The sequence below is a fragment of the Danio rerio genome, chromosome 25 (assembly GCF_052040795.2).
Source record: "Danio rerio strain M-AB ecotype USA chromosome 25, GRCz13ab, whole genome shotgun sequence".
NCBI lineage: Eukaryota > Metazoa > Chordata > Actinopteri > Cypriniformes > Danionidae > Danio > Danio rerio.
Window position 1 is genome coordinate 26,557,687 of NC_141045.1, and position 25,170 is coordinate 26,582,856.

Below are 25,170 nucleotides of genomic sequence, written 5' to 3' on the forward strand. Positions count from 1 at the left end.
AAGCATGCTATTCCAAGCAATTTGACGAATACATATCAAGCAGGGCAAAGGGGCCACCGCAGAGCAGATGTGGTCTTTTTTTTCTTTTTTGATTACGTCAAAAATAGCCAAATTTTTTTCCAGCGAGGGGAATTAGCTCAAATGGTAGAGCGCTCGCTTAGCATGCGAGAGGTAGCGGGATCGATGCCCGCATTCTCCACATGAATCTCCGCATCTGTTTTCATGCCTTTCACACTGGCTTTCATTGCATACCTGGTTGCACCTTAAAGGGCCATGAAACCCCCTCGTTTCAGCAGGGTGTTTTCACACCTCTACTTTGGAAAAAGTCAGAAAAGTGGGCGTGTCCAGCTCTGTTTAGGGGGGAGTGTCGGAGGAACTAAAGTGGGATGGTGTGGGAGTGTCTATTTGGGCACGCGCGAGTTTCAGTCAAAATACACACACATGAGAAAGTGATGGTGTTTAACCTACATGGACATCTGTAGTCGAATTATTTGCCAAATTATTAAATGTTGGACTTTAACAGCAGTTTGGCTCTTTCAATCAGGGAATTAATTCATGCCCCTCGCGACAAACGCGATATTTGATTCGAGGATCTGCTCTAAGCGTGTATTTTTTCATGCAATGTTTGATACCGCACGGCGAATGAGAGAAAAAAAAAACTCTGCATTTCCCGGAAACTTAGATGCTCTCGGCAGGTAGCGTCAGAAAGCCGCGTGTGTTATTTCGGTCACAAAATGCCGTGCTATGTTTGCACTCAGTGCAATAGTTAACTTAATTCGATACCAACAAACTGAATAAACAAAGAGCACTGGTCGCTCACTTACCAAATCTGTAGAGACAGGACAATCACCAGCAACTAGAGCCGCGTCTTTATGAAGAGGAGACTAACGTTACAAGCGAATCCGGATTTCAGCGTTTGCAGATGAGAACAGCTCTCAGGTAAACAATGTTCCTCCTTAGACACGTAAGTTATTGTTGTCGAGCGTCGCGTACACTGTTAATCCACACGTGAACCAGCTGAGCTCTCACAGAGAGAAAATGAAAACGAAACTTAATGGCAGCAAACTATTAAACAACACTTCACGCTTGTTTTGCCAACACAACGTGGCGTCTCTGTGGCGTTAACACGGTGACGCTAATGAATATTAATGAAGTTGCACAATAGAGCGCGCTGATTGGTTTGACCCAAGCCTTACTCATGCATTAATGCATCACACTGTAAGACGTAATAAGACTCACTCTGGCACAGACGTCCAGTCTGCACGCTGGAATACACGCTATTATGTCATGACCGTGACGCAGCTTCAAAAATTCGTTTCAAACAGGAAGTACGAATTTGCTTGAAATAACGCAATAACAACCAATTTACACTTTTTAGTGAAATATAGGTGTCCTAATAGTGTTTTTAGCAGTGTGGGACACATATACGACTGTCAACAGCTCAAAAAATGTGTTTTGGTGTTTCGTGACCCTTTAAGACTTTATAGTGAAACTTCTGACGTCAGCTTTGCCGGTTCCTGTCTAGTGATTATCATTGCAACCCTTCAGAAGCCCTATCAAGTCACAGTTTTCTTTTAGTCAATGGCGTGTCCGCAGTGGGACATCAAAGCGCTAAACATATTGAAGATTGCTGTCGATTAGGCCATTGGAATCATCACCAGAAGCGACGTGACCGTCTGGGAGGAAGATGGCGTTTTGGTCAAGTGGAAGCAGGTGGACTTAAGTGTGAAGCAGCTAGGCTTTTTGAGTGACTTTCGGTTCCCTGACCCTCATGCCAAAAACTGAACGTCAACGCTGCTTTGCCGAAACCCGGGATTGAACCAGGGACCTTTAGATCTTCAGTCTAACGCTCTCCCAACTGAGCTATTTCGGCTGTCTTGTCTCAACTGCTCTGCAGCATGGATGTCGGTGAGACCTAGCAGAGCTCTTGAATGCGTCTGAGGCACAGGAGGGTAAAAGTTTGGCCAGTACGGGTATCGAACCCGCGACCTTGGCGTTATTAGCACCACGCTCTAACCAGCTGAGCTAACCGGCCACTTTCTGCACACTAACATAGAAATCCAGGGCACTGCCAATGTGGAGTGATTTAGGGATAACTCGTCATTCGGCATGCAGGACTCCTCACACGTTCCCTGGAGCAGGACCGGGTAGGACCTTTTGAAAAAAGCATGCTATTCCAAGCAATTTGACGAATAAATATCAAGCAGGGCAAAGGGGCCACCGCAGAGCAGATGTGGTCTTTTTTTTCTTTTTTGATTACGTCAAAAATAGCCAATTTTTTTTCCAGCAAGGGGAATTAGCTCAAATGGTAGAGCGCTCGCTTAGCATGCGAGAGGTAGCGGGATCGATGCCCGCATTCTCCACATGAATCTGTTTTCATGCCTTTCACACTGGCTTTCATTGCATACCTGGTTGCACCTTAAAGGGCCATGAAACCCCCTCGTTTCAGCAGGGTGTTTTCACACCTCTACTTTGGAAAAAGTCAGAAAAGTGGGCGTGTCCAGCTCTGTTTAGGGGGGAGTGTCGGAGGAACAAAAGTGGGATGGTGTGGGAGTGTCTATTTGGGCACGCGCGAGTTTCAGTCAAAATACACACACATGAGAAAGTGATGGTGTTTAACCTACATGGACATCTGTAGTCGAATTATTTGCCAAATTATTAAATGTTGGACTTTAACAGCAGTTTGGCTCTTTCAATCAGGGAATTAATTCATGCCCCTCGCGACAAACGCGATATTTGATTCGAGGATCTGCTCTAAGCGTGTATTTTTTCATGCAATGTTTGATACCGCACGGCGAATGAGAGAAAAAAAAAACTCTGCATTTCCCGGAAACTTAGATGCTCTCGGCAGGTAGCGTCAGAAAGCCGCGTGTGTTATTTCGGTCACAAAATGCCGTGCTATGTTTGCACTCAGTGCAATAGTTAACTTAATTCGATACCAACAAACTGAATAAACAAAGAGCACTGGTCGCTCACTTACCAAATCTGTAGAGACAGGACAATCACCAGCAACTAGAGCCGCGTCTTTATGAAGAGGAGACTAACGTTACAAGCGAATCCGGATTTCAGCGTTTGCAGATGAGAACAGCTCTCAGGTAAACAATGTTCCTCCTTAGACACGTAAGTTATTGTTGTCGAGCGTCGCGTACACTGTTAATCCACACGTGAACCAGCTGAGCTCTCACAGAGAGAAAATGAAAACGAAACTTAATGGCAGCAAACTATTAAACAACACTTCACGCTTGTTTTGCCAACACAACGTGGCGTCTCTGTGGCGTTAACACGGTGACGCTAATGAATATTAATGAAGTTGCACAATAGAGCGCGCTGATTGGTTTGACCCAAGCCTTACTCATGCATTAATGCATCACACTGTAAGACGTAATAAGACTCACTCTGGCACAGACGTCCAGTCTGCACGCTGGAATACACGCTATTATGTCATGACCGTGACGCAGCTTCAAAAATTCGTTTCAAACAGGAAGTACGAATTTGCTTGAAATAACGCAATAACAACCAATTTACACTTTTTAGTGAAATATAGGTGTCCTAATAGTGTTTTTAGCAGTGTGGGACACATATACGACTGTCAACAGCTCAAAAAATGTGTTTTGGTGTTTCGTGACCCTTTAAGACTTTATAGTGAAACTTCTTACGTCAGCTTTGCCGGTTCCTGTCTAGTGATTATCATTGCAACCCTTCAGAAGCCCTATCAAGTCACAGTTTTCTTTTAGTCAATGGCGTGTCCGCAGTGGGACATCAAAGCGCTAAACATATTGAAGATTGCTGTCGATTAGGCCATTGGAATCATCACCAGAAGCGACGTGACCGTCTGGGAGGAAGATGGCGTTTTGGTCAAGTGGAAGCAGGTGGACTTAAGTGTGAAGCAGCTAGGCTTTTTGAGTGACTTTCGGTTCCCTGACCCTCATGCCAAAAACTGAACGTCAACGCTGCTTTGCCGAAACCCGGGATTGAACCAGGGACCTTTAGATCTTCAGTCTAACGCTCTCCCAACTGAGCTATTTCGGCTGTCTTGTCTCAACTGCTCTGCAGCATGGATGTCGGTGAGACCTAGCAGAGCTCTTGAATGCGTCTGAGGCACAGGAGGGTAAAAGTTTGGCCAGTACGGGTATCGAACCCGCGACCTTGGCGTTATTAGCACCACGCTCTAACCAGCTGAGCTAACCGGCCACTTTCTGCACACTAACATAGAAATCCAGGGCACTGCCAATGTGGAGTGATTTAGGGATAACTCGTCATTCGGCATGCAGGACTCCTCACACGTTCCCTGGAGCAGGACCGGGTAGGACCTTTTGAAAAAAGCATGCTATTCCAAGCAATTTGACGAATAAATATCAAGCAGGGCAAAGGGGCCACCGCAGAGCAGATGTGGTCTTTTTTTTCTTTTTTGATTACGTCAAAAATAGCCAAATTTTTTTCCAGCGAGGGGAATTAGCTCAAATGGTAGAGCGCTCGCTTAGCATGCGAGAGGTAGCGGGATCGATGCCCGCATTCTCCACATGAATCTCTGCATCTGTTTTCATGCCTTTCACACTGGCTTTCATTGCATACCTGGTTGCACCTTAAAGGGCCATGAAACCCCCTCGTTTCAGCAGGGTGTTTTCACACCTCTACTTTGGAAAAAGTCAGAAAAGTGGGCGTGTCCAGCTCTGTTTAGGGGGGAGTGTCGGAGGAACTAAAGTGGGATGGTGTGGGAGTGTCTATTTGGGCACGCGCGAGTTTCAGTCAAAATACACACACATGAGAAAGTGATGGTGTTTAACCTACATGGACATCTGTAGTCGAATTATTTGCCAAATTATTAAATGTTGGACTTTAACAGCAGTTTGGCTCTTTCAATCAGGGAATTAATTCATGCCCCTCGCGACAAACGCGATATTTGATTCGAGGATCTGCTCTAAGCGTGTATTTTTTCATGCAATGTTTGATACCGCACGGCGAATGAGAGAAAAAAAAAACTCTGCATTTCCCGGAAACTTAGATGCTCTCGGCAGGTAGCGTCAGAAAGCCGCGTGTGTTATTTCGGTCACAAAATGCCGTGCTATGTTTGCACTCAGTGCAATAGTTAACTTAATTCGATACCAACAAACTGAATAAACAAAGAGCACTGGTCGCTCACTTACCAAATCTGTAGAGACAGGACAATCACCAGCAACTAGAGCCGCGTCTTTATGAAGAGGAGACTAACGTTACAAGCGAATCCGGATTTCAGCGTTTGCAGATGAGAACAGCTCTCAGGTAAACAATGTTCCTCCTTAGACACGTAAGTTATTGTTGTCGAGCGTCGCGTACACTGTTAATCCACACGTGAACCAGCTGAGCTCTCACAGAGAGAAAATGAAAACGAAACTTAATGGCAGCAAACTATAAAACAACACTTCACGCTTGTTTTGCCAACACAACGTGGCGTCTCTGTGGCGTTAACACGGTGACGCTAATGAATATTAATGAAGTTGCACAATAGAGCGCGCTGATTGGTTTGACCCAAGCCTTACTCATGCATTAATGCATCACACTGTAAGACGTAATAAGACTCACTCTGGCACAGACGTCCAGTCTGCACGCTGAAATACACGCTATTATGTCATGACCGTGACGCAGCTTCAAAAATTCGTTTCAAACAGGAAGTACGAATTTGCTTGAAATAACGCAAAAACAACCAATTTACACTTTTTAGTGAAATATAGGTGTCCTAATAGTGTTTTTAGCAGTGTGGGACACATATACGACTGTCAACAGCTCAAAAAATGTGTTTTGGTGTTTCGTGACCCTTTAAGACTTTATAGTGAAACTTCTTACGTCAGCTTTGCCGGTTCCTGTCTAGTGATTATCATTGCAACCCTTCAGAAGCCCTATCAAGTCACAGTTTTCTTTTAGTCAATGGCGTGTCCGCAGTGGGACATCAAAGCGCTAAACATATTGAAGATTGCTGTCGATTAGGCCATTGGAATCATCACCAGAAGCGACGTGACCGTCTGGGAGGAAGATGGCGTTTTGGTCAAGTGGAAGCAGATGGACTTAAGTGTGAAGCAGCTAGGCTTTTTGAGTGACTTTCGGTTCCCTGACCCTCATGCCAAAAACTGAACGTCAACGCTGCTTTGCCAAAACCCGGGATTGAACCAGGGACCTTTAGATCTTCAGTCTAACGCTCTCCCAACTGAGCTATTTCGGCTGTCTTGTCTCAACTGCTCTGCAGCATGGATGTCGGTGAGACCTAGCAGAGCTCTTGAATGCGTCTGAGGCACAGGAGGGTAAAAGTTTGGCCAGTACGGGTATCGAACCCGCGACCTTGGCGTTATTAGCACCACGCTCTAACCAGCTGAGCTAACCGGCCACTTTCTGCACACTAACATAGAAATCCAGGGCAGTGCCAATGTGGAGTGATTTAGGGATAACTCGTCATTCGGCATGCAGGACTCCTCACACGTTCCCTGGAGCAGGACCGGGTAGGACCTTTTGAAAAAAGCATGCTATTCCAAGCAATTTGACGAATACATATCAAGCAGGGCAAAGGGGCCACCGCAGAGCAGATGTGGTCTTTTTTTTCTTTTTTGATTACGTCAAAAATAGCCAAATTTTTTTCCAGCGAGGGGAATTAGCTCAAATGGTAGAGCGCTCGCTTAGCATGCGAGAGGTAGCGGGATCGATGCCCGCATTCTCCACATGAATCTCCGCATCTGTTTTCATGCCTTTCACACTGGCTTTCATTGCATACCTGGTTGCACCTTAAAGGGCCATGAAACCCCCTCGTTTCAGCAGGGTGTTTTCACACCTCTACTTTGGAAAAAGTCAGAAAAGTGGGCGTGTCCAGCTCTGTTTAGGGGGGAGTGTCGGAGGAACTAAAGTGGGATGGTGTGGGAGTGTCTATTTGGGCACGCGCGAGTTTCAGTCAAAATACACACACATGAGAAAGTGATGGTGTTTAACCTACATGGACATCTGTAGTCGAATTATTTGCCAAATTATTAAATGTTGGACTTTAACAGCAGTTTGGCTCTTTCAATCAGGGAATTAATTCATGCCCCTCGCGACAAACGCGATATTTGATTCGAGGATCTGCTCTAAGCGTGTATTTTTTCATGCAATGTTTGATACCGCACGGCGAATGAGAGAAAAAAAAAACTCTGCATTTCCCGGAAACTTAGATGCTCTCGGCAGGTAGCGTCAGAAAGCCGCGTGTGTTATTTCGGTCACAAAATGCCGTGCTATGTTTGCACTCAGTGCAATAGTTAACTTAATTCGATACCAACAAACTGAATAAACAAAGAGCACTGGTCGCTCACTTACCAAATCTGTAGAGACAGGACAATCACCAGCAACTAGAGCCGCGTCTTTATGAAGAGGAGACTAACGTTACAAGCGAATCCGGATTTCAGCGTTTGCAGATGAGAACAGCTCTCAGGTAAACAATGTTCCTCCTTAGACACGTAAGTTATTGTTGTCGAGCGTCGCGTACACTGTTAATCCACACGTGAACCAGCTGAGCTCTCACAGAGAGAAAATGAAAACGAAACTTAATGGCAGCAAACTATTAAACAACACTTCACGCTTGTTTTGCCAACACAACGTGGCGTCTCTGTGGCGTTAACACGGTGACGCTAATGAATATTAATGAAGTTGCACAATAGAGCGCGCTGATTGGTTTGACCCAAGCCTTACTCATGCATTAATGCATCACACTGTAAGACGTAATAAGACTCACTCTGGCACAGACGTCCAGTCTGCACGCTGGAATACACGCTATTATGTCATGACCGTGACGCAGCTTCAAAAATTCGTTTCAAACAGGAAGTACGAATTTGCTTGAAATAACGCAATAACAACCAATTTACACTTTTTAGTGAAATAAAGGTGTCCTAATAGTGTTTTTAGCAGTGTGGGACACATATACGACTGTCAACAGCTCAAAAAATGTGTTTTGGTGTTTCGTGACCCTTTAAGACTTTATAGTGAAACTTCTTACGTCAGCTTTGCCGGTTCCTGTCTAGTGATTATCATTGCAACCCTTCAGAAGCCCTATCAAGTCACAGTTTTCTTTTAGTCAATGGCGTGTCCGCAGTGGGACATCAAAGCGCTAAACATATTGAAGATTGCTGTCGATTAGGCCATTGGAATCATCACCAGAAGCGACGTGACCGTCTGGGAGGAAGATGGCGTTTTGGTCAAGTGGAAGCAGGTGGACTTAAGTGTGAAGCAGCTAGGCTTTTTGAGTGACTTTCGGTTCCCTGACCCTCATGCCAAAAACTGAACGTCAACGCTGCTTTGCCGAAACCCGGGATTGAACCAGAGACCTTTAGATCTTCAGTCCAACGCTCTCCCAACTGAGCTATTTCGGCTGTCTTGTCTCAACTGCTCTGCAGCATGGATGTCGGTGAGACCTAGCAGAGCTCTTGAATGCGTCTGAGGCACAGGAGGGTAAAAGTTTGGCCAGTACGGGTATCGAACCCTCGACCTTGGCGTTATTAGCACCACGCTCTAACCAGCTGAGCTAACCGGCCACTTTCTGCACACTAACATAGAAATCCAGGGCACTGCCAATGTGGAGTGATTTAGGGATAACTCGTCATTCGGCATGCAGGACTCCTCACACGTTCCCTGGAGCAGGACCGGGTAGGACCTTTTGAAAAAAGCATGCTATTCCAAGCAATTTGACGAATACATATCAAGCAGGGCAAAGGGGCCACCGCAGAGCAGATGTGGTCTTTTTTTTCTTTTTTGATTACGTCAAAAATAGCCAAATTTTTTTCCAGCGAGGGGAATTAGCTCAAATGGTAGAGCGCTCGCTTAGCATGCGAGAGTTAGCGGGATCGATGCCCGCATTCTCCACATGAATCTCCGCATCTGTTTTCATGCCTTTCACACTGGCTTTCATTGCATACCTGGTTGCACCTTAAAGGGCCATGAAACCCCCTCGTTTCAGCAGGGTGTTTTCACACCTCTACTTTGGAAAAAGTCAGAAAAGTGGGCGTGTCCAGCTCTGTTTAGGGGGGAGTGTCGGAGGAACTAAAGTGGGATGGTGTGGGAGTGTCTATTTGGGCACGCGCGAGTTTCAGTCAAAATACACACACATGAGAAAGTGATGGTGTTTAACCTACATGGACATCTGTAGTCGAATTATTTGCCAAATTATTAAATGTTGGACTTTAACAGCAGTTTGGCTCTTTCAATCAGGGAATTAATTCATGCCCCTCGCGACAAACGCGATATTTGATTCGAGGATCTGCTCTAAGCGTGTATTTTTTCATGCAATGTTTGATACCGCACGGCGAATGAGAGAAAAAAAAACTCTGCATTTCCCGGAAACTTAGATGCTCTCGGCAGGTAGCGTCAGAAAGCCGCGTGTGTTATTTCGGTCACAAAATGCCGTGCTATGTTTGCACTCAGTGCAATAGTTAACTTAATTCGATACCAACAAACTGAATAAACAAAGAGCACTGGTCGCTCACTTACCAAATCTGTAGAGACAGGACAATCACCAGCAACTAGAGCCGCGTCTTTATGAAGAGGAGACTAACGTTACAAGCGAATCCGGATTTCAGCGTTTGCAGATGAGAACAGCTCTCAGGTAAACAATGTTCCTCCTTAGACACGTAAGTTATTGTTGTCGAGCGTCGCGTACACTGTTAATCCACACGTGAACCAGCTGAGCTCTCACAGAGAGAAAATGAAAACGAAACTTAATGGCAGCAAACTATTAAACAACACTTCACGCTTGTTTTGCCAACACAACGTGGCGTCTCTGTGGCGTTAACACGGTGACGCTAATGAATATTAATGAAGTTGCACAATAGAGCGCGCTGATTGGTTTGACCCAAGCCTTACTCATGCATTAATGCATCACACTGTAAGACGTAATAAGACTCACTCTGGCACAGACGTCCAGTCTGCACGCTGGAATACACGCTATTATGTCATGACCGTGACGCAGCTTCAAAAATTCGTTTCAAACAGGAAGTACGAATTTGCTTGAAATAACGCAATAACAACCAATTTACACTTTTTAGTGAAATATAGGTGTCCTAATAGTGTTTTTAGCAGTGTGGGACACATATACGACTGTCAACAGCTCAAAAAATGTGTTTTGGTGTTTCGTGACCCTTTAAGACTTTATAGTGAAACTTCTGACGTCAGCTTTGCCGGTTCCTGTCTAGTGATTATCATTGCAACCCTTCAGAAGCCCTATCAAGTCACAGTTTTCTTTTAGTCAATGGCGTGTCCGCAGTGGGACATCAAAGCGCTAAACATATTGAAGATTGCTGTCGATTAGGCCATTGGAATCATCACCAGAAGCGACGTGACCGTCTGGGAGGAAGATGGCGTTTTGGTCAAGTGGAAGCAGGTGGACTTAAGTGTGAAGCAGCTAGGCTTTTTGAGTGACTTTCGGTTCCCTGACCCTCATGCCAAAAACTGAACGTCAACGCTGCTTTGCCGAAACCCGGGATTGAACCAGGGACCTTTAGATCTTCAGTCTAACGCTCTCCCAACTGAGCTATTTCGGCTGTCTTGTCTCAACTGCTCTGCAGCATGGATGTCGGTGAGACCTAGCAGAGCTCTTGAATGCGTCTGAGGCACAGGAGGGTAAAAGTTTGGCCAGTACGGGTATCGAACCCGCGACCTTGGCGTTATTAGCACCACGCTCTAACCAGCTGAGCTAACCGGCCACTTTCTGCACACTAACATAGAAATCCAGGGCACTGCCAATGTGGAGTGATTTAGGGATAACTCGTCATTCGGCATGCAGGACTCCTCACACGTTCCCTGGAGCAGGACCGGGTAGGACCTTTTGAAAAAAGCATGCTATTCCAAGCAATTTGACGAATAAATATCAAGCAGGGCAAAGGGGCCACCGCAGAGCAGATGTGGTCTTTTTTTTCTTTTTTGATTACGTCAAAAATAGCCAATTTTTTTTCCAGCAAGGGGAATTAGCTCAAATGGTAGAGCGCTCGCTTAGCATGCGAGAGGTAGCGGGATCGATGCCCGCATTCTCCACATGAATCTGTTTTCATGCCTTTCACACTGGCTTTCATTGCATACCTGGTTGCACCTTAAAGGGCCATGAAACCCCCTCGTTTCAGCAGGGTGTTTTCACACCTCTACTTTGGAAAAAGTCAGAAAAGTGGGCGTGTCCAGCTCTGTTTAGGGGGGAGTGTCGGAGGAACAAAAGTGGGATGGTGTGGGAGTGTCTATTTGGGCACGCGCGAGTTTCAGTCAAAATACACACACATGAGAAAGTGATGGTGTTTAACCTACATGGACATCTGTAGTCGAATTATTTGCCAAATTATTAAATGTTGGACTTTAACAGCAGTTTGGCTCTTTCAATCAGGGAATTAATTCATGCCCCTCGCGACAAACGCGATATTTGATTCGAGGATCTGCTCTAAGCGTGTATTTTTTCATGCAATGTTTGATACCGCACGGCGAATGAGAGAAAAAAAAAACTCTGCATTTCCCGGAAACTTAGATGCTCTCGGCAGGTAGCGTCAGAAAGCCGCGTGTGTTATTTCGGTCACAAAATGCCGTGCTATGTTTGCACTCAGTGCAATAGTTAACTTAATTCGATACCAACAAACTGAATAAACAAAGAGCACTGGTCGCTCACTTACCAAATCTGTAGAGACAGGACAATCACCAGCAACTAGAGCCGCGTCTTTATGAAGAGGAGACTAACGTTACAAGCGAATCCGGATTTCAGCGTTTGCAGATGAGAACAGCTCTCAGGTAAACAATGTTCCTCCTTAGACACGTAAGTTATTGTTGTCGAGCGTCGCGTACACTGTTAATCCACACGTGAACCAGCTGAGCTCTCACAGAGAGAAAATGAAAACGAAACTTAATGGCAGCAAACTATTAAACAACACTTCACGCTTGTTTTGCCAACACAACGTGGCGTCTCTGTGGCGTTAACACGGTGACGCTAATGAATATTAATGAAGTTGCACAATAGAGCGCGCTGATTGGTTTGACCCAAGCCTTACTCATGCATTAATGCATCACACTGTAAGACGTAATAAGACTCACTCTGGCACAGACGTCCAGTCTGCACGCTGGAATACACGCTATTATGTCATGACCGTGACGCAGCTTCAAAAATTCGTTTCAAACAGGAAGTACGAATTTGCTTGAAATAACGCAATAACAACCAATTTACACTTTTTAGTGAAATATAGGTGTCCTAATAGTGTTTTTAGCAGTGTGGGACACATATACGACTGTCAACAGCTCAAAAAATGTGTTTTGGTGTTTCGTGACCCTTTAAGACTTTATAGTGAAACTTCTTACGTCAGCTTTGCCGGTTCCTGTCTAGTGATTATCATTGCAACCCTTCAGAAGCCCTATCAAGTCACAGTTTTCTTTTAGTCAATGGCGTGTCCGCAGTGGGACATCAAAGCGCTAAACATATTGAAGATTGCTGTCGATTAGGCCATTGGAATCATCACCAGAAGCGACGTGACCGTCTGGGAGGAAGATGGCGTTTTGGTCAAGTGGAAGCAGGTGGACTTAAGTGTGAAGCAGCTAGGCTTTTTGAGTGACTTTCGGTTCCCTGACCCTCATGCCAAAAACTGAACGTCAACGCTGCTTTGCCGAAACCCGGGATTGAACCAGGGACCTTTAGATCTTCAGTCTAACGCTCTCCCAACTGAGCTATTTCGGCTGTCTTGTCTCAACTGCTCTGCAGCATGGATGTCGGTGAGACCTAGCAGAGCTCTTGAATGCGTCTGAGGCACAGGAGGGTAAAAGTTTGGCCAGTACGGGTATCGAACCCGCGACCTTGGCGTTATTAGCACCACGCTCTAACCAGCTGAGCTAACCGGCCACTTTCTTCACACTAACATAGAAATCCAGGGCACTGCCAATGTGGAGTGATTTAGGGATAACTCGTCATTCGGCATGCAGGACTCCTCACACGTTCCCTGGAGCAGGACCGGGTAGGACCTTTTGAAAAAAGCATGCTATTCCAAGCAATTTGACGAATAAATATCAAGCAGGGCAAAGGGGCCACCGCAGAGCAGATGTGGTCTTTTTTTTCTTTTTTGATTACGTCAAAAATAGCCAAATTTTTTTCCAGCGAGGGGAATTAGCTCAAATGGTAGAGCGCTCGCTGCGCAAAGGAAGGGGCCCAATCTTCTCGCTCACTCGCAAGCGAACAAGTCGCAAAAAACGGAAAAATGCGACAAATTTCGCTTGCAGTAGTGTTCGCGGCTTTGTGACTGTGCATAATGTGGTATTTTGGTTGCATATTGCATGTCATTCTAAATGTCATTTTTTGCGTGCTGGATTCGAACACACGATCTGTGTAACACAATATCCAATCAGTGTCGATTTCAGCGGAGCCAATCAGCTGCGCTCTTGTTGAAATTTTACTGACGTAACACAGCCAATTATATTGATATTACTATTATGTGGATATTGTTCTTAAAAAGCTTATTACGTTAATTAAAAACGAATGAAAATGTTTCAATTAAACATTTATGCATGCTTATGTATATATAAGTATTATATATATATATATATATATATATATATATATATATATATATATATATATATATATATATATGTATATGTATTTATAAATATATATATATATATATATATATATATATATATATATATATATATATATATATATATATATTATATTTCTTTATGTAATAATAACTTTAAATGAATGCACACAAAAACAAGTAATATGCAAAATGGTTTATTAAAATGAATACAAATATATATAAATTGTAAAACAATGTAAAAAAACTAAATAAAAACATATCTTAATATATAAACTATATAATATACAATAAATAAAAACAATACAATATATATTTATTTATTATGCACATATAATATATTAAAACAATACTATATATAAATATATTTATTTATTATACACAATATATAAAAACAATACTCTCTATATATATTTATTTTTATACACACAATATATTAAACAATAATATGAATAAATAATAAAATGCAAGAGTGGGGGCACGTAATATATAAAATATAGTTTTTAAGCAATGTATAAAATGTTATTTTTTTAAGAAATATAAATATATTTTTACATAAAATGCACACAAATTTTAAATAAGTACACACAAGACAAAATAAGAGTGGGCCTATGTAATATAAAAGTCTATAAAGTCTATAAAGTGCTACTTTAAAAGGCTACATATTAACACACAAAAATTAAATAAAATGAGGGAAAGAGAGAGTACCCATGTAACATTTACAAATATATATACAGCAATTTGTACTTTATTCTGGAGCCGGAGTTTGTCCTTTATTTTGCTGGCGCTGTTCTGCCAACCAGTCCTCTAAGGATTTGCCATTTGAAGTTTGCAGACAAAATGTGGCATTACCAAATCGGCTATGGCCAAACTCCTTAGTCTTGGGTTGCCCACATTTGCTGCAAACATTAAAAGTAACCGCACGCACATACTTCCTTTTGTGGACTCCACTTTCCTTCTCCTGTTCCCGTCTGCGCCTGTTCCTCTGGGTGTAACGGGACACAGGAACAGCAGGCGCAGGTGGAGCAGGTGCAGGTGGAGGAACAGCAGGTGCAGGTGGAGCAGGTGCAGGTGGAGGAACAGCAGGTGCAGGTGGAGCAACAGCAGGTGCAGGTGAAGCTGGGACTGCACTGGATGTTGGTGCAGCAAATGATGGAATCACCATTGACACACTCATGTCTGGGTTAAAAACAAGTGTGCCAAACAATGATCCAGGTCCTGAAATGGGCTTCACAACACCTGGTGCTGTGGGGGGTGGTGCAATGGGGCACACCGTGCTGGGGGCCGGTGGAAAGGAGCACACCGTGGTGGGGGCAGACACAATGGTGCGCACTGTGGTGGGGGCCGGCGCAATAGGGCGCACTGTGGTGGAGGCTGGTATGATGGGGCACACTGTGGTGGAGGCTGGCGAGATGGGGCGCACTGTGGTGAAGGTCGGTGTGACGGGGCACACCATAGTAGGGGCCGGTGCAATGTGGCAGACTGTGGTGGGGGTTGGCGCGATGGGGCATACCGTCGTGGGGGCCGGTGGGAAGGAGCACACCGTGGTGGCATCTGGCAGGAAAGAGCAAACTGTGGTGGTTGCTGAAGCAGACTTTCGTCCAGGTCGAAGAAGAGGTGCCTGTCCTTCTTTATTTGGAGGAAAAACAAACTGGTGTTTGGGGCCTGATGTTGACGGTGCCTCGTCCAATTTTTCCCTCGGCAAAGGAAGCTGCATATCTGCCACAGCAATTGGATTAAGTGGAGTCAGTCCCTGAGTGAGTACACTCATTTCCTGATCCTTTTGCCTCCGTTGAAACCTGATAATAAATGATATGTATTATTCATATATATTAATTTAGAAATATTCAGGTAATTTAAAGAAAATAATGTGCTTTGCTTACCACTGAATGAGCGTCTTCTGGTTTAGCTCAAAAAGCTGGATCACTGTTTCATCCATCAGCCTGCGACTGCCAAGCACCAGATCCCGGATGTGGTGGTAATCGGTCAGTATTTTAGACCACCTGGGGGTGCGAACACCAGCCTTCTTGGAAGTGGACTTGTGTACGGCACACAGCTTTGTACAAATGGCCTCAACCAAGCGGCTGGTGCTAGGCCACTGTGCTGGACCCCCAGGATGTCCAATCAGACAACGTTTGACGCTCTCCACACCTGGAGTGACTCCGGAGCGCTTCGGTGCCTTAAAGCGCCCATGCGTCAGCTGAGGCTGATGTCGAGGCTGGTAGTTGATGCGCTGTTTATCAACATCCAGGAGAGCTGTCCACAGCTGGATGGCCTCTGTCACCTGCAGGTCAGTGAGGTAAGGAGCCTCACGAAGACCCACCAAATAAGCAGCCAGATCCTGGACCTTGTCCCACCCAGCAATGCCATCAGGTCCAATGACTACTCCCTGGTAAATACAGAATAAATTTAGTATATGTGGAATAAAAAAAGACTAAATCAAATTAAGTTCTTAATGTATCTTACCTGAGCCTCAACAGAGAGACTGTCTCCAGAGTCGGATGGCTGTGACGGCACTGAGGGGGCTCGGCTAGGAAGCTGTCCTTCTCCACCAGCTGATGTGGATGGCTCAGCCAGTGATGCTGGGGACTGAGGCAGAGGCGAAGATGAGGGGCTGTTACTGAGATCACGGCAGGGGTCATCCTCATACAGCACTGGAACTGTGATGTCCTCCATGATCTCCTCCTCGAACCCCTCATCTTGTAGATCCTCGTCATCTACTTCCTCCACCAGCCTGTCTTCCTCCTCTGGGTTCTGGAGCACCGGAGTCAGGGTTTTGCCGGTCTGGCTGTAAAGGTACTCTATTCCCAGCAATTCACCTTAAAGAATAAAACAATAAAAAAAACATATATTAAATAAAACTAATAATAAAGTAAATATTTAGATAAACATTTTGTGAAGTACATTAAAGCTTAATAAATCACTTATATAACAACTAGTTAATGAATTTCTTGCCTGTATATGCTCCAGGAGGGTGATAACGGTTATCCCAGGGCTTCCCCAAGACTGCTCGGCTAAGCCTGTCCACAGCCTCTCTCATGGCACTGCCATATGACCGTATGGAGGATGCTCCTTTTATGGTGCTTTCCATCCGGTCATCATTCCAGCGCATCAAGCCCTCAAGGAGATAGGCCTGAAAATGCGCATCACTGGCACTGGTCCCTGGAAATTAAAATAGTTAAAAATATGTGAAGAATTAATTAACATGTTATTAGGTTATGTACTAACATTTAAATTATTGTCATTATAAACAGAGTTACTTGTCAGGCAAGACAGCTTTGTCAATGCTGATAACATCACAAATGTTATTTAAATGTTTAATAATGTTACATTAAAGCAATGGAAGTTATCACAGTGCTTATATGTTTTACAAAATAAAACGATCCAAATGTATGTAATACCTGGAATAAAACGGTTTAGGTGGAGGTGGAAGGACTCCAAAGATGTAGAGCCACGGGCACACCTGTAACAACACAGCTCCACACTGCCTTTCTTCAGTGTCCCTGTCTTCATGTACAGTGGAAAGTTCTCTGGGTCTTGAATGCACTGTATATGCTTCTGCTGTTCCTTCCATATCTGCTGGATCCGTTCGTGGTCCAGCAGAGGAACACCCAGAGTGTCCTTCCCATGCTCGCTGTCAAAATGGTCCAACAGCTTTCCAATCAGACAGGTGGTCTCCTCCACACCTCTGGTCCTCCTACGGCAGTGCAGTGCTAGCTCCCTCCGGTTTATGCGAGCACTGAGAGCCGTTTGTGAAATGTGGCCAGTCTTTTTTGCCGCCAGCTCACCTTCCTTTGCCTGGCGAAGAGCGGCCACATCTTCTGGATCCCACTGAAAGATGCACGTGGACAGACGTGCCATGAAGATGCCGTAGAGCGGATGAGCTTCTGTCGTGACACCTGCAGCAAACCGGCGCATAAAATGCCAGATGTCAAGGCGCACTTCAAGCTCATCCCACTCCCGAAACATGATCTTCACCGGAGACTGGCCGTGCTGACTGCAGCAATCTCTGTCCACGTACATTACTTTCGGGGCTGCCTCTCCTGCCTCCCGGTAACGCTTCATCAGCCCGGCCGCCATTGGGTCCAGTCCATGACCCTCGGCAGCTGACAGCACAGAGACAAGGACTTGACCGTGTTCGTTCCCCACATTAGTGCACCAGGCAGCTGTTCCCGCAGCAGCACCTGCAAGTTTCTTTGTGATCTATTAGGAAAAATAAAACTGTGTTAAATATGTACGCACACATATCCATATCTGGCAAATGTCTGGATATAAACATACCTTTTTTGTGGAGTCCATCTTTAGAACACAGCCAAAGACGGAGGTGATTTTGGCTTTGACCTCGTGCAGTCGCCCCAGAACATCCCTGGCATAGACGGCTAACAGCCACTTAGGTTTGGGTATGGCAGGTAAGAGGGGAGGCTCAGCAAACACAGGAGGTTGCACAAGGGAGGACCTTGTGAATGGTTCACAGGCAGTCAGGTACTGCAAGACTCGCTGTGTCCATGCCTCACTGTGTTGCTCCATCAGCTTTTTGAAAAGCTGAGTCACACTGTTGCCCAGTGTCCTCTCCCTCATCATCCTAACTACCCGGTTGTCACATGAGTATCTAAGGAAACAACATTATAATCAGGGAAATGCTTTGTTTGCTAAAAATTAACACAATTAAAATATTGGCATTATGAATTACCTGTATGTCAGCAAAGCTGGGAACTGACTACGGTGGCCAATATCCAGCTGTCCTAAGATGTCCTCAGACCAGGCAGGATACTTCTTTTTGCACCGCTTGCACTCCAGATACTCAGTGGCAAGGTCGTACCAGCCGTCGATGTCGAGGACCTTGCGCACCGTGCGGTAAATTCCAGCAGCTGTTAGTCTGTGCTTACCACAGCTTAGGCGAACACAGACAAGTGGAAACAACCACATCTTCAGCGGCATCCACAGAAAAAGTGGTCGGCAGAAGAAGAGGTCAGGAGAGGCAGGTGGCTGCGTGTTAATTAGAGGGGGCTGGGGAGGATACCACCAAAGCTTCAGCTGGGACACTAGCTCTGGCTTGCCGGTTTTTAAGTTTGTTTTAAATACAGTGTTCCGGATCCACTCATGCTGGAAAGGGGGAAGCTGATCTTTCCAGTGAACAGGAAGCTCAACTGGTGGCTGATGATGTTGAAGATCTGGTGTTTTTGCTGTTTCCGCTGATGGAGACGGATTGGCACAGGCCTCTGAGTGAATAGTAACAAACAATTTATGGTTAACAATATTATGATGACTGTTGCTTTTGATAGTAAGGTGCCACAAATTATGCCCATGAACAGCCAGTGAAGCAATAGTTTTGGATAAGTATTATTATTAATATGGGTATACTTAGAAATACAAGTTAAGAGAATGGTACTGTTAGGAAGCAAAGAAATTAGTGTGCACTTTATTGATGAAAGGGATATGGAATTAACACAATTCTCTGCGAATGAGAATCATATGAAATGGAGTAAGTAAAATGAGGCATGATTAGTATAAATTATTGAAGCACAAAGACATGAAGCATGCACACAGATACAGTAAGGAAAAACTGCTCAGCTGATAATGACAGCAATGAATCACCACCATCTAAGAGAGTGAGTGAGAAGAGCAAGCGACGTGGAAAAGTTATCTGATGAATGTTCAATAATGATTAGTTCAGAAACGCAAATAAATACACTGAAACCTTTGAACATCCTTAAGGTTTTGAAGAAGTGCACTCAAAGAATGCATCCCGCTTGAGGCATGATGTGACAACTCTGTACTGTAGATAAAAATTTGATTCATTATTTTTTGTAAAAAAAAATACTTAGTGTGTTTTCACAAAATATTCTTATAACATTTTCATTTGTGTCGTGTGCCACACCTGCAAAGAGCTGTGCTTCACATTGTGATGCAGCAAACACCAGTTCTTCATCATCTTCAGCTGTGGATCTGGAAGTGCCTGGAGCATAAATCTTAAAAATATTACTGTGAAAAATACACACAGCCAAATGTACAATACGATGGTGCTTACTTACCAGTAGTAAAAAGCTGCCTTTGGGCCATACGTTTGGCTGGGGGTTCTGCTGTAGGAGGAGATACAGTGGACTGCAGTTTTGGATCTGGAAACAGAAAGTTTGACATAACAATAAATAAACACATATATAACTGCTGTTGGGATAATTCTGTATCATGCTCAGTATTCACTCTCCTACTTACAGGGTTTAACAGGTGACATCAGTTTTTTTGCCAGCTGTGAAGGAGACAAGTGCTTGCCCCTTGCCAACAGCGATTTCACAGTGGCAGTCTGCTGTACACCTGTTTGGATGGCTGCAGGTGGAGGAGCAGGGACACTGGATGCTGCAGGTGGAGGTGCAGAGGCAGCAGCAGAAGCCAGTCTTTTCAGGACATACGTCTTGAAAAGTGCCATGTTGGTTTTTGGCCTGGCATCTGCCTTAACCAGGTACCTGATGAGGGCTTGGGCCTCCTTGCTCTGGTCCTCAAACACATCTTTCATGGACCGGCCCTTAAAGTCACCAAACTCCACCATCAAGCACCCTGTATCTCCTTTTGCCCTGGCTTCTGCTTGCATTTCCTGTTTCCTCTGGTACTTCTCTACTTCTTCTGCAATCTCCCTGATGGAGGAAGTGTACTGAAGAAACAGGTGTTTGTTTTCTGACAAGGGTGTTGTCTGCAGCTTCTCATCAGAAATGCTAAGCACCAGGTACACCGCATACCCCAGAGCATGCTCTAGGAGCCATCTAAATCTTTGGCCCTGGTACTTGCCAAACTGAATCTTGCAGTGAGCCAGAACTAAAAACTGGTCACTGGAGTCTCCACCATTGCTGCTGACGAAAGCAGTGGCCTCTGCCAGCACCTCTTCCTTGGGTTTGGCCCTTCCAGACTCCCTGCTTACAAGGCGCTCTGCCTCTGCAGATGGCCCCAAGAGGAGTCTGCTTGATGTCGCTGATTGGCGGCGGAAAATCGGGTATGCGTACATTTTTTTCTGAAAAAAAAAAAACATTAGAGAGAACATTACCTAGAGCAATCAGAAAGATACATGTACATTAAGTGTGAAACAATAATTTAACAAGGTAGATAATCCATATTATTGCAGTAGTAAATATGACCATGACCATAAAATGGACTTCTGGTGAATTTTCTACACATATGCCTAATATATGCATGGTAGTACAACTTAAAATCCATATAAATAAATGAGAAACAACAGAAATTAAAACATTAAGTTATAATATACACATTAAACTCTTAAGTCTTTACATTATGACTTTTATAAATAAAATGTTTGTACTTCAGCTATTTAATATAACTATTCTGTTGTGTAATATATCTGAAAACACAAGTAATAAAATAAACAAAATACAATATATGCTTATAATATTTTTACAATAGATTTATAAAATACAATACAATCTAATTACTAAATATATATCATATATTGTCATGAACAAGTGTTAAACTCAAATGTTTTTAAAGTTTGTGCAGTTGTCTTTATAAATATTACTTTGTTTTACCTAAAATAGAATTATTTTAAAAGTATAGAATTATTTGCTAAATTAAATGTTTAAGAAAAAACTGTTTAACTCTGTATTTCATGCAATTACATTATAAGTAACTGTAACTGTACATTTAAATACAGTAACGTTAGCTTTTTAGAGTGTACACCGCGATTATAGGGCCCAATATTGCTAGGTCGAATGGGGGCATTATTATTCTAAACAAATATCAGAACATTTTGTTTAATCATTTAACCAAATGGCGATGATTCCACCTTTTCTGATCACTAGCGACATGTTGCTCTGTATTTATCATGGGAAACATTACCGTTTTACAAGTTATGAAGAAAACATCTGCCGTAACGTTAACTTTCTGTCGATTGTAACTTATCATTTAACAGAAATACACACAGTATAATAAACTAATAATAAACTAATAATAAAGTAGCGTTACATCTGGCTTACCTGATTCAAAGATGACGATTATAATAAAAGCGTCGTGTGATTGGTCAAAAGTAAGCCATCGAGGAGAAACGCGATTGGTCAAACATACGTCACAGCAAAAAGAAATGCGATTGGTCAAAAGTAAGCCACTGAAGTGAAACGCCATTGGTCGAAATGACGTCAGCGCAAAGACAAACGTGATTGGTCAAAAGTAAGCCACAGGGGTTACACTCTATTGGTCAAAAGTAAGCCACCGAGGTGAGACGTGATTGGCTCATGTGGGCTTACTTTGGGCTTACTTTGGCTCTGTAGACGGGATGCTGCAGGCGCAAGCGAGAGGTAGCGGGATCGATGCCCGCATTCTCCACATGAATCTCTGCATCTGTTTTCATGCCTTTCACACTGGCTTTCATTGCATACCTGGTTGCACCTTAAAGGGCCATGAAACCCCCTCGTTTCAGCAGGGTGTTTTCACACCTCTACTTTGGAAAAAGTCAGAAAAGTGGGCGTGTCCAGCTCTGTTTAGGGGGGAGTGTCGGAGGAACTAAAGTGGGATGGTGTGGGAGTGTCTATTTGGGCACGCGCGAGTTTCAGTCAAAATACACACACATGAGAAAGTGATGGTGTTTAACCTACATGGACATCTGTAGTCGAATTATTTGCCAAATTATTAAATGTTGGACTTTAACAGCAGTTTGGCTCTTTCAATCAGGGAATTAATTCATGCCCCTCGCGACAAACGCGATATTTGATTCGAGGATCTGCTCTAAGCGTGTATTTTTTCATGCAATGTTTGATACCGCACGGCGAATGAGAGAAAAAAAAAACTCTGCATTTCCCGGAAACTTAGATGCTCTCGGCAGGTAGCGTCAGAAAGCCGCGTGTGTTATTTCGGTCACAAAATGCCGTGCTATGTTTGCACTCAGTGCAATAGTTAACTTAATTCGATACCAACAAACTGAATAAACAAAGAGCACTGGTCGCTCACTTACCAAATCTGTAGAGACAGGACAATCACCAGCAACTAGAGCCGCGTCTTTATGAAGAGGAGACTAACGTTACAAGCGAATCCGGATTTCAGCGTTTGCAGATGAGAACAGCTCTCAGGTAAACAATGTTCCTCCTTAGACACGTAAGTTATTGTTGTCGAGCGTCGCGTACACTGTTAATCCACACGTGAACCAGCTGAGCTCTCACAGAGAGAAAATGAAAACGAAACTTAATGGCAGCAAACTATAAAACAACACTTCACGCTTGTTTTGCCAACACAACGTGGCGTCTCTGTGGCGTTAACACGGTGACGCTAATGAATATTAATGAAGTTGCACAATAGAGCGCGCTGATTGGTTTGACCCAAGCCTTACTCATGCATTAATGCATCACACTGTAAGACGTAATAAGACTCACTCTGGCACAGACGTCCAGTCTGCACGCTGAAATACACGCTATTATGTCATGACCGTGACGCAGCTTCAAAAATTCGTTTCAAACAGGAAGTACGAATTTGCTTGAAATAACGCAAAAACAACCAATTTACACTTTTTAGTGAAATATAGGTGTCCTAATAGTGTTTTTAGCAGTGTGGGACACATATACGACTGTCAACAGCTCAAAAAATGTGTTTTGGTGTTTCGTGACCCTTTAAGACTTTATAGTGAAACTTCTTACGTCAGCTTTGCCGGTTCCTGTCTAGTGATTATCATTGCAACCCTTCAGAAGCCCTATCAAGTCACAGTTTTCTTTTAGTCAATGGCGTGTCCGCAGTGGGACATCAAAGCGCTAAACATATTGAAGATTGCTGTCGATTAGGCCATTGGAATCATCACCAGAAGCGACGTGACCGTCTGGGAGGAAGATGGCGTTTTGGTCAAGTGGAAGCAGATGGACTTAAGTGTGAAGCAGCTAGGCTTTTTGAGTGACTTTCGGTTCCCTGACCCTCATGCCAAAAACTGAACGTCAACGCTGCTTTGCCGAAACCCGGGATTGAACCAGGGACCTTTAGATCTTCAGTCTAACGCTCTCCCAACTGAGCTATTTCGGCTGTCTTGTCTCAACTGCTCTGCAGCATGGATGTCGGTGAGACCTAGCAGAGCTCTTGAATGCGTCTGAGGCACAGGAGGGTAAAAGTTTGGCCAGTACGGGTATCGAACCCGCGACCTTGGCGTTATTAGCACCACGCTCTAACCAGCTGAGCTAACCGGCCACTTTCTGCACACTAACATAGAAATCCAGGGCAGTGCCAATGTGGAGTGATTTAGGGATAACTCGTCATTCGGCATGCAGGACTCCTCACACGTTCCCTGGAGCAGGACCGGGTAGGACCTTTTGAAAAAAGCATGCTATTCCAAGCAATTTGACGAATACATATCAAGCAGGGCAAAGGGGCCACCGCAGAGCAGATGTGGTCTTTTTTTTCTTTTTTGATTACGTCAAAAATAGCCAAATTTTTTTCCAGCGAGGGGAATTAGCTCAAATGGTAGAGCGCTCGCTTAGCATGCGAGAGGTAGCGGGATCGATGCCCGCATTCTCCACATGAATCTCCGCATCCGTTTTCATGCCTTTCACACTGGCTTTCATTGCATACCTGGTTGCACCTTAAAGGGCCATGAAACCCCCTCGTTTCAGCAGGGTGTTTTCACACCTCTACTTTGGAAAAAGTCAGAAAAGTGGGCGTGTCCAGCTCTGTTTAGGGGGGAGTGTCGGAGGAACTAAAGTGGGATGGTGTGGGAGTGTCTATTTGGGCACGCGCGAGTTTCAGTCAAAATACACACACATGAGAAAGTGATGGTGTTTAACCTACATGGACATCTGTAGTCGAATTATTTGCCAAATTATTAAATGTTGGACTTTAACAGCAGTTTGGCTCTTTCAATCAGGGAATTAATTCATGCCCCTCGCGACAAACGCGATATTTGATTCGAGGATCTGCTCTAAGCATGTATTTTTTCATGCAATGTTTGATACCGCACGGCGAATGAGAGAAAAAAAAAACTCTGCATTTCCCGGAAACTTAGATGCTCTCGGCAGGTAGCGTCAGAAAGCCGCGTGTGTTATTTCGGTCACAAAATGCCGTGCTATGTTTGCACTCAGTGCAATAGTTAACTTAATTCGATACCAACAAACTGAATAAACAAAGAGCACTGGTCGCTCACTTACCAAATCTGTAGAGACAGGACAATCACCAGCAACTAGAGCCGCGTCTTTATGAAGAGGAGACTAACGTTACAAGCGAATCCGGATTTCAGCGTTTGCAGATGAGAACAGCTCTCAGGTAAACAATGTTCCTCCTTAGACACGTAAGTTATTGTTGTCGAGCGTCGCGTACACTGTTAATCCACACGTGAACCAGCTGAGCTCTCACAGAGAGAAAATGAAAACGAAACTTAATGGCAGCAAACTATTAAACAACACTTCACGCTTGTTTTGCCAACACAACGTGGCGTCTCTGTGGCGTTAACACGGTGACGCTAATGAATATTAATGAAGTTGCACAATAGAGCGCGCTGATTGGTTTGACCCAAGCCTTACTCATGCATTAATGCATCACACTGTAAGACGTAATAAGACTCACTCTGGCACAGACGTCCAGTCTGCACGCTGGAATACACGCTATTATGTCATGACCGTGACGCAGCTTCAAAAATTCGTTTCAAACAGGAAGTACGAATTTGCTTGAAATAACGCAA

General features: G+C 44.1%; 1 protein-coding gene and 20 non-coding genes across 21 annotated transcripts in view; 7 read left to right on the top strand and 14 right to left on the bottom strand.

Moving 5' to 3' along the window:
• Positions 1 to 25,170, top strand: part of LOC147837713 (uncharacterized) — a 977,861-nt gene that overhangs the window by 423,760 nt on the left and 528,931 nt on the right. The window lies entirely within an intron of this gene.
• trnaa-agc (transfer RNA alanine (anticodon AGC)) lies at positions 127 to 199 on the top strand. Its single transcript has one exon. It is a non-coding gene; the product is annotated as a tRNA-Ala (tRNA).
• trnaf-gaa (transfer RNA phenylalanine (anticodon GAA)) lies at positions 1,801 to 1,873 on the bottom strand. The gene has a single exon. It is a non-coding gene; the product is annotated as a tRNA-Phe (tRNA).
• On the bottom strand, positions 1,962 to 2,035 carry trnai-aau (transfer RNA isoleucine (anticodon AAU)). Its single transcript has one exon. It is a non-coding gene; the product is annotated as a tRNA-Ile (tRNA).
• Positions 2,291 to 2,363, top strand: trnaa-agc (transfer RNA alanine (anticodon AGC)). The gene has a single exon. It is a non-coding gene; the product is annotated as a tRNA-Ala (tRNA).
• Positions 3,957 to 4,029, bottom strand: trnaf-gaa (transfer RNA phenylalanine (anticodon GAA)). The gene has a single exon. It is a non-coding gene; the product is annotated as a tRNA-Phe (tRNA).
• trnai-aau (transfer RNA isoleucine (anticodon AAU)) lies at positions 4,118 to 4,191 on the bottom strand. The gene has a single exon. It is a non-coding gene; the product is annotated as a tRNA-Ile (tRNA).
• On the top strand, positions 4,447 to 4,519 carry trnaa-agc (transfer RNA alanine (anticodon AGC)). Its single transcript has one exon. It is a non-coding gene; the product is annotated as a tRNA-Ala (tRNA).
• On the bottom strand, positions 6,121 to 6,193 carry trnaf-gaa (transfer RNA phenylalanine (anticodon GAA)). The gene has a single exon. It is a non-coding gene; the product is annotated as a tRNA-Phe (tRNA).
• trnai-aau (transfer RNA isoleucine (anticodon AAU)) lies at positions 6,282 to 6,355 on the bottom strand. The gene has a single exon. It is a non-coding gene; the product is annotated as a tRNA-Ile (tRNA).
• On the top strand, positions 6,611 to 6,683 carry trnaa-agc (transfer RNA alanine (anticodon AGC)). The gene has a single exon. It is a non-coding gene; the product is annotated as a tRNA-Ala (tRNA).
• On the bottom strand, positions 8,285 to 8,357 carry trnaf-gaa (transfer RNA phenylalanine (anticodon GAA)). The gene has a single exon. It is a non-coding gene; the product is annotated as a tRNA-Phe (tRNA).
• trnai-aau (transfer RNA isoleucine (anticodon AAU)) lies at positions 8,446 to 8,519 on the bottom strand. Its single transcript has one exon. It is a non-coding gene; the product is annotated as a tRNA-Ile (tRNA).
• trnaf-gaa (transfer RNA phenylalanine (anticodon GAA)) lies at positions 10,448 to 10,520 on the bottom strand. Its single transcript has one exon. It is a non-coding gene; the product is annotated as a tRNA-Phe (tRNA).
• On the bottom strand, positions 10,609 to 10,682 carry trnai-aau (transfer RNA isoleucine (anticodon AAU)). Its single transcript has one exon. It is a non-coding gene; the product is annotated as a tRNA-Ile (tRNA).
• trnaa-agc (transfer RNA alanine (anticodon AGC)) lies at positions 10,938 to 11,010 on the top strand. Its single transcript has one exon. It is a non-coding gene; the product is annotated as a tRNA-Ala (tRNA).
• trnaf-gaa (transfer RNA phenylalanine (anticodon GAA)) lies at positions 12,604 to 12,676 on the bottom strand. The gene has a single exon. It is a non-coding gene; the product is annotated as a tRNA-Phe (tRNA).
• On the bottom strand, positions 12,765 to 12,838 carry trnai-aau (transfer RNA isoleucine (anticodon AAU)). The gene has a single exon. It is a non-coding gene; the product is annotated as a tRNA-Ile (tRNA).
• Positions 23,453 to 23,525, bottom strand: trnaf-gaa (transfer RNA phenylalanine (anticodon GAA)). The gene has a single exon. It is a non-coding gene; the product is annotated as a tRNA-Phe (tRNA).
• Positions 23,614 to 23,687, bottom strand: trnai-aau (transfer RNA isoleucine (anticodon AAU)). The gene has a single exon. It is a non-coding gene; the product is annotated as a tRNA-Ile (tRNA).
• trnaa-agc (transfer RNA alanine (anticodon AGC)) lies at positions 23,943 to 24,015 on the top strand. The gene has a single exon. It is a non-coding gene; the product is annotated as a tRNA-Ala (tRNA).